The 7,275-nt window shown below is 49.2% G+C and overlaps 1 protein-coding gene and 1 pseudogene across 1 annotated transcript in view; one reads left to right on the forward strand and one right to left on the reverse strand.

Annotated features, from left to right (window-relative positions):
* The window catches only part of MBLAC1 (metallo-beta-lactamase domain containing 1), a 60,488-nt gene that overhangs the window by 20,413 nt on the left and 32,800 nt on the right, over nt 1-7,275 (forward strand). The gene's annotated exons all lie outside the window — the stretch shown is intronic.
* Nucleotides 1-7,275, reverse strand: part of LOC149747378 (NXPE family member 3-like) — a 17,838-nt pseudogene continuing 10,563 nt past the window's right edge.

Genomic DNA, 7,275 nt, shown 5'->3' on the forward strand with positions numbered 1-7,275 from the left:
TTCTCAGGGTATATGCCCAGTAGTGGGATTGCTGGGTCGTATGGTAGTTCTATTTTTAGATTTTTAAGGAACCTCCATACTGTTCTGCATAGTGGCTGTATCAATTTACATTCCTGCCAACAGTGCAAGAGGGTTCCCTTTTCTCCACACCCTCTCCAGCATTTATTGTTTGTAGATCAAATATCCAAAGTAATCTTGAGAAAGAAAAACGGAGCTGGAGGAATCAGGCTCCCTGACTTCAGACTATACTACAGTAATCAAGACAGTATGGTACTGGCACAAAAACAGAAATATAGATCAATGGAACAGGATAGAAACCCCAGAGATAAACCCATGCACAAATGGTCACCTTATTTTTGATAAAGGAGGCAAGAATATACAATGGAGAAAGGACAGCCTCTTCAATAAGTGGTGCTGGGAAAACTGGGCAGCTACATGTAAAGGAATGAAAGTAGAACACTCCCTAACACCAGACACAAAAATAAACTCAAAATGGATTAAAGACCTAAGTGTAAGGCTAGACACTATAAAACTCTTAGAGTAAACATAGGCAGAACACTCTATGACATAAACACAGCAAGATCCTTTTTGACCCACCTCCTAGAGAAATGGAAATAAAAACAAAAATAAACAAATGGGACCTAATGAAACTTAAATGCTTTTGCACAGCAAAGGAAACCATAAACAAGACAAAAAGACAACCCTCAGAATGGGAGAAAATATTTGCAAGTGAAGCAACTGACAAAGGATTAATTTCCAAAATTTACAAGCAGCTCATGCAGCTCAGTATCAAAAAAACAAACAACCCAATCCAAAAATGGGCAGAAGACCTCAATAGACATTTCTCCAAAGAAGATATACAGACTGCCAACAAACACATGAAAGAATGCTCAACATCATTAATCATTAGAGAAATGCAAATCAAAACTACAATGAGATATCATCTCACACCAGTCAGAATGGCCATCATCAAAAAATCTACAAGCAAACTCTATTTAGTATCTAACCTCCATAACACACTAAGTTCATCTTACAGAAAATAAAAATATATGTATTTAAAAATTGATCTGAAAGAAGAACATAATAACTGGAACAGAAATAAACAAGTCCCAAAAGAAACAACCATAACAATACTTAATTTTGGAAATGTAATTTTCCCTAATATAATTAATTTATGTTTATGATTCATGAACTGTTCCTTAATTTTCTGCTATAATTCTGTACCATTTGTGTAACAAGCAGAAAAGTTCCTAGCTACCCTGTGCACACAGAGATTTTCTATAAATGTGTCTGCAGTCGGTTTCATTTGCTTTGCCCAGGATTCACTGGTTGACTGGCAATGCCTGGATTCATCACAGGAAGCTTTGATCATCCTTAATCGGACTCACATGGGGGAAATAAGGACGCAGTGGTTCCACAGCAGAAATTTTAGTGAATGTAAAAATGTAGGATCCATTGCATTCCTCTGTTTCTTTCTCCAATATTATAAAACACCTAGACTTTAATGCTTAGGCAAGGAACAGCAGCCAGCACACCATAGGGATTCTTCTGTACGTGGTTCTCTAACATTTCAACCAAATCTATTAGAAAATAGCGGCTATATGTTTCACTGGTGAGACAAGAGTTATCAAAACGTTATCTGTGGATTCCCTATAAGGAAAACAGTGTTAATCTCTTATTAGCAGAAACAAAAAAGCAAGGCTGTGTTCTGGCTACTCATTCACCCCCCTTAAGCATATCAGTTCACTCTCTGGATGAGAATCAAAGATTTCTTTGTTCATTTTTTGGTACTTTTTCAAACTTTCTACAAAGAGCATGTATTACTTTTTACAATTAGGAGACATTTTATCTTACAAATCAATCCATAAAAGGCTTTATATAGAGAGTCAGGCTTTCCGCTTGGGTGGCTCTGATATCTGAAGTGGAATCCATCCCTTATATTTTTGCAAGGCTCCTTGACACTCTAAACATAGAGACCAACATATATGCTCATATGTACCAATGGAATAGGCGTTGCTGGCTCTGTCCCCAACTCTCATCCCCTCAGTGTGGCTTTTCCACGTGGGGAGAAAGCTTTTAAGATACATTGGACGACTGTCAGTCTTCCCTCCCCTGCCACCACCCACATCCCAGTTCTTGCTGGTGGATATTATGACCTGCATCAGAGGGTGGTAAGAGAAGACATACAGACAGATGAGGGGGAGGGGCTTCCAGGCTTGGTCTCACACCAGCTTCTCCATCCACAGCCCCAGGACCGGCAGGAGCGCTCAGGTGGGGCAGACGTGGGAGAGCAAGAAGTCCACCTCATTTTGGACGACGCGCTTCCCCGGGTGGATGCTGTCAGGCAGGGCCAGGCTGGAGGTCATTTCCCAGGCGTCCACAAAGGCCACACGGTGGTTGGCAAAGGCAGCTAGGAGGAGCCGGTTCACCTGGAGGGAGAACCAGTCGCTGCCGTACACTGACTTGTAGCCGGTGTTGGCCAGTTTGATGACCACCAGAGTGCGGGGCTCCCGGGCCAGCAGCACAGCCAAGGCGGCCCGGATCCCTGCCAGTCATTGCACAAAGATGGACGGAGGGAAGGTGGTGAAGTGGCCGCCCAGGCTCAGCACCACCACGGTGTGGGGGCCCCCAGCCAGTTCCCCCAGTTCCTGGACCACAGAGTGCAGGGCGGCCACCGATGTGCGGAGGGAGCGCAGGGGCCAGCTGTGCGCGGGTCAGTGCCGCACTATATGCCCCAGGCGGTGTCCACGGCCATCAGGGGACCCGTCTGATACGTGGTGTGTAGATCCACCGGCTTCAGGGCTGTGCGGAGGACGAGAGAGGAGGTTTAGGGATTAATATCGGACCATGCACCATCCTCTTGAATGAAGAGTCCTCATTTCCCAGGACGTAAACCTTCTCCCTAAACCTTAGGGCTGCCTCCACTCAAGTTTTCAAGGTTGCCAAGGATCTCCCTATTATCCGTCCAAACACCTATTCAGTTTGCTTTCAATTCTCTGGCGTTTGATTTCCATAAGCTGGTTGGCCTCTTCTGAAACCTTCCTTTCTCGCCTTCTGTAACACTACATCATTCTGTTTCTTTCTCCCTTTCTGGTCAGTCTTTGCTCAGTTGTTTCTAGCTCTGTGTCAGGGGACACAGCTGAGTGAACTTACTGGGTTTCAGGACCCTCTGGCGTGAGGCTGGTCACCATTGGGCAAGGACGTAAACTGGTCAACCCAGAATCCCTAGCCTGGGGCAAGTCTTCATCCAGGGGCGGCTGAAGGGCACCAATAGATGAATCCAAGTTGGAGAGCTCAGTCAGAAAGGAGGCTTCAGAGAGTGACAATACACGGCTAAGAAAGGAGAGGGTTCCCAAAGGGAAATCAAGGAGACAAAATGCTACAGGGGGCCGGGGAGACTGAGAACTAGGAATAGGTCTTCCGACTTGGTAACTAGGAGGTCACTGGCAATGTTCTAGATTAGGGAGAGCAAATCGGTCCTGCCCTCTCCCCTCACGGCTGCTCACAGGACACGGTGTCCCGCAGACACTGCCACCGCTGCCGGAGCGTGGAGTCCCCCATCATGTGGACGATGTGGCCAGCCAGGCAGCCCAGGATGCTGTCAGCAGTGGAGAAAGAGCGACCAGAGCAGGACAGCAAGTGCCACATGTTTTGGTGGTAGAATCCGGAGGGCCTCAGGCCTGGGAGGTGTCATGGTTGTTGAGGTGACAGAACTTTAAGCGATTGTTTGGGAGCAAAACAGTCAGTGAGTACACAAGAGGCTAACGCTACGGCCTGGAGTCAGGACTGCCTTTCCTGCCAACCCTGGTGCCACTTACCCAGACGCCTGTTGTTCTCCTTCGCCGCCCAGATTGGAGAAATGCCCAGAGGGAGGGCCTTGTCTGTCACATTCCTGGAGAGAAACCAGTGGGCAAGAGAGGAATATGTGATGAGAAGGAATCCTGGACTGAGGTGAAAGATGGGTTCTTGGAGGAAAGGAGGTTCTCAATGTCAAGGGCATCTGTCCTGTGTCAGGGGTCCTGGGAGAGAGCAATATAGGGGGCCTAGGGAGGGATTGGAAGCTGGAGTTCAGGGATCCTGATTCTTTGAATTTCATGGCCTCAGGGATTTCCTCAGTGCAGAAAGCAGAATTGTTTTAAAATATATCCAGGACTTTGGTTTAATTCAGGTCTGGTGAGGCCAACAGATCAGGAGACAGTTGCCATTGAAGAGATTGTGTGTTACTCACAGTTCCTAAATGGGGGAGGGTGGGGGGCATGGCACACCATGCAGGGCCACGTGGGGAAGCACCAGGGCTGGTCAGGAGGCACAAGGGGCCGGCGGAGAATGTGGGTGAAAGCCTTTATTGTGGTTTTCACGGGAAGCGATGGGCGAGGAAGGGTAGCAGCTGCGCAAGCTTAGGCTGGGATAGCTTGAATGCTTTCAGTGGGCACTGGGCCACAGGTGTGCTCCTCAGTTACCTAGTTCCTCGCTCTGGCGTGTCGGGGCCGCTTCAAGAGCCTGGTAAAAGGAGGCAGCGTGGCCAGGTGGCCTCAGGATGGGGTGGGTTGCATATCAGAGCTGTGCTCAAGGCAAGTTGTCTGCTCCCTCTGGGAATCAGCTAGCCCAAGAGGTCAAAGCATCACCAAATATAGAAAATGAAAAACACAATTAATACAAGAAGGTGCTTGGAGCCTTCTACAAGAAGTTTTAGCTCTACTGTTGCTCTCACCAAGCCCACTGCAGTTGGACCTTCAATCCCACCAGAAATGGCAACATCCAGTGTCACTTCTCAGCCTTTGTCATCCCTGCATCAGCCCAGTGGCCCCTCCCTCCTCCCTGAGACTCGCTCTTTGCCTGGTGGCCAGGGCGCCTCACTCTCCTGGTAGCCCCTTTTACGAGCCCCCTTCTCCCCAGCCTCTTGATACTGGAGGGTCCGGGCTCAGCCTTTGCTCCTCTTTTCCAGTCACACTCCCTCCCTTGGTGGTCTCGCTTGGCCTCCGGACATTAACTTCCACAGTTAGATCTCCAGCCCTGACTTCTCTGCCAAATTCCAGATTTGTGTATGTATCAGCATCTCTGCTTGATGTCTGACACACATGACCAAACTCCCCATCTCCACCTGCCTCACCTGTACTTTTTCCCCTTTAGCAGATGGTAACTCTGTCCTTCAGGCGAGCGGGCCTCAAATCCTGCAGTCATCCACCAGTTCTCTCTCTTTGGACCATTCTGTCTCTCAGGACATCCTGTGGGCACTGCCTTCAGAATATATCCAGAAATGAATCACTTTAGACACCTCTGCTACTCCAGCCCAAGGCCAAGGCCTCCTGTGTTTCAGTCTCTCTGCTTCTCCCAGTGACATCCTTGGCCAACTCTCTCATCCCCTTACAGTCTTTGCTCAAATGTCACCTTAATGAGTTCTACCCTGACCCCCTGCTTAACACTGCATCCTGCACACTCGTAATCCTCACCTCCTCTATATTTAAGAGTTTCCATAGTACATATCTCCTTCTAACATCCTATGTAATTTACTTATTGTTATGTTTACTGTTTATCATCCCTTCCTCCAATCATATGTAAGCTTTTTTGTCTGTCTGTTCACTGCCACATCCCCAGTGTCTGCAGCAGGACCATGCATGTAATAGGTGCTCATGTGCATTTACTGAATGAAGGGACAGACTGATTGAAGAGGTTGAGTCCTAGGAGGAGAGGGGAATTTGCTTTTGGGGGGAAGGGGAGGGAATATTCCTGTACTCTGGAAAGATGCTGAGTGTGGCCCGCCCTAGGACTGTTGGGGCTCTGGTGCCCCATAGAGGTGACAGAGCTTCGGGGGCAGGTGAAGGATGATCCTGGAGCCCAAGACCACACAGGCTTGGACAGTGGGCACTTTGGGGTGACAAGCATGACAGAAGACTAAGGAAAGATCCCTGATGGTCAGGGTGTCAGTTCCTTTGCAGGACCCTAGGCAAGGGAACCCTTCCCACCAGCCCACTGCAGAGGTCCTCAGAATAGGATTAAAGTTGATGTAAAGAAAACACCTGACCTTGGGATTGCAAATCCACGTCCACTACACACTTGCACATGTGTGCTTCTCTGTTTAATGCCTGTCTTCAATCGGTATGCTATCAGCTCCTGAGAGATGGGACCATGCTGCCCTGCTCTCCTGTCCCCAGGACCTCCAGGGCTTTGGACAGTGTCTGGCACAGAGAGGGGGTTGGGGGAGGGGCTCAACGGCAGCAAAGGCCTGAGATCAGATTATAAGAGCCGACAGAGTCTGCTGTGCTGTCCCTGATCTAAGCAGGTAGCATACGTTAACTTATTTGTTCCTCACTACAACTCGACCGGGGAGGTCCTAAAGTTATTCCTGTCTACAAATGAGAGACCGGAGGTGCAGAGAGGTTATGTAACTTGCCAGAGATCCCACGAATAGAAGCTGGAACATAGTAACAGGTGGAGCAGGGATTTGAACCCAGGCAGTCTCGCTCCAGAGGTGGCTGGGCTTTACCTCCGAGCAACGTCCTGAGATGGCTCCTGTACTGAATCTTAGATCTATTTCCAGTTGACCAATGCCAAAAGGATGTGTGTTTCTTTTTTCCTGACCAAAGGGAGCATAAAAATTGGTCTGGAAAGAACCAGGTTTCCTGGTGCTGAATCCTCACGTTGGAAGTAAATGTTGTGGAAATTCACCAGTTGATGCTGAGAACCTCTGGAGAGGGGTGTCTGGTGGAGCTGGCACCTCGGGGATCTCCAGCTCAGCTGCCTCAGTGCTTCGAGCCAGCCAGCACCTCCGGTCCTCCCAGCAGCAGCCAGTGATAACTTCCATGCTCTCTGGGGCCACAGAGCAGCATCCCTCCCACCTGACCACCTCTGCCTCTCCCCGCAGCCCCTTCTCCCCCTTCACCCGCAGAGGGGGTGTCCCTCCACCTCTGCCCTGCCCCTACCCGGCCATCCCCGGGACCCGGTTTTTGCCTCCTTCCACTACTGTCTCTGCTGGAGACCAGATGCACCTATCTTTAAAAATGTCTCTTTCCTCCCTGGGGTCTCTCTAGCCCTCATCCTGCCTCAGATCCCAGGGGCAGGAAGTAGGGCTCACTGCCAGCCAGCCTGGTTTCACTGCCTCCTCCCCATCACTCCCATTCTTGCTTCCCTGGGACCCAGGACAATTCTCACCTTTGGTTTTGCTCGGCTTCTAGGCTGCGATCTCTGCTCCCTTCTCACTCAGTGGGGTCACATCCATCCTCCTTACTCCCCAGCCACACATCCTGGTGATTTCTAAATTGACATCTCTCCTTGCAG

The sequence above is a fragment of the Delphinapterus leucas genome, chromosome 15 (genome assembly GCF_059928025.1).
Source record: "Delphinapterus leucas isolate spDelLeu-1000000601 "Yukka" chromosome 15, BTC_Dleu_Yukka2, whole genome shotgun sequence".
In the NCBI taxonomy this organism is placed as follows: Eukaryota; Metazoa; Chordata; class Mammalia; order Artiodactyla; family Monodontidae; genus Delphinapterus; species Delphinapterus leucas.